Source organism: Geospiza fortis, unplaced genomic scaffold (genome assembly GCF_000277835.1).
Source record: "Geospiza fortis unplaced genomic scaffold, GeoFor_1.0 scaffold2461, whole genome shotgun sequence".
In the NCBI taxonomy this organism is placed as follows: Eukaryota; Metazoa; Chordata; class Aves; order Passeriformes; family Thraupidae; genus Geospiza; species Geospiza fortis.
The window spans coordinates 3506-4469 of NW_005055143.1; positions in this window are offsets into that span (position 1 = coordinate 3506).

Sequence of the window (964 nt, forward strand, 5' to 3'; positions counted from 1 at the left end):
AGGGGTCAGGGACAGGGACACCAGGGGTCAGGGACAGGGACATGAGGGGTCAGGGGACAGGGACACCAGGGGGACAGCTCTCTGCCACTGGGGACAGGGACAGGGACAGTGTGAGCCCTGCCACTGGGGACAGGGACACGAGGGGTCAGGGACAGGGACAGCTCACACAGCTCCCTGCCGCTGGGGACAGGGACAGGGACACCAGGGGTCAGGGACAGGGACAGCTCACACAGCTCCCTGCCGCTGGGGACAGGGACAGGGACAGCCCTGCCGCTGGGGACAGGAACATGAGGGGTCAGGGACAGGGACAGCGTGAGCCCTGCTGCTGGGGACAGGGACAGGGGGGTCAGGGACAGGGACACCTCGGGGGGACAGGGACGGGACAGCTCAGGGGACAGGCACAGCTCGCACAGCCCCCTGCCACTGGGGACAGGGACACGGAGGGCTCAGGGGACAGGGACGGGGACAGCATGAGCCCTACCACAGGGGACAAGGACAGGATGGCTCAGCAGGGACAGGGACAGTTCAGGGGACAGGGACAGCTCAGCAGAGATGGGGACAGTTTAGGGGACAGTGTCACCTCAGTGGGGACAGCATCACCTCAGCAGGGACAGTGTCACCTCAGGGAGGAACACCATGTCACCTCACCCAGTTTGGGGACGCTCGAGGGGGGCTCTGGGGACACCCAGCCTGGCCTAGGGACACCCTGGGGTGGCTCTGGGGACTCCCCTGGTGGCTTTGTGTTCCTGGGAGCGCCTTCGGGGATCCCTGAGATGGCTCTGGGGACATCTGGAGTGGCTCTGGCCATCCCTGGGGTGGCTTTGGGGACATCTGCAGTGACTTTAGGGACCCCCCGATGACTCTGGGGCCCTCCTGGTGGCTTTGGGACCCCCCCTGGGGTGTCCCTTGTCCCCAGTGTCCCCCGGGTGTCCCCAGAGTCCCCCGGGTGTCCCCGGTGCCCCCC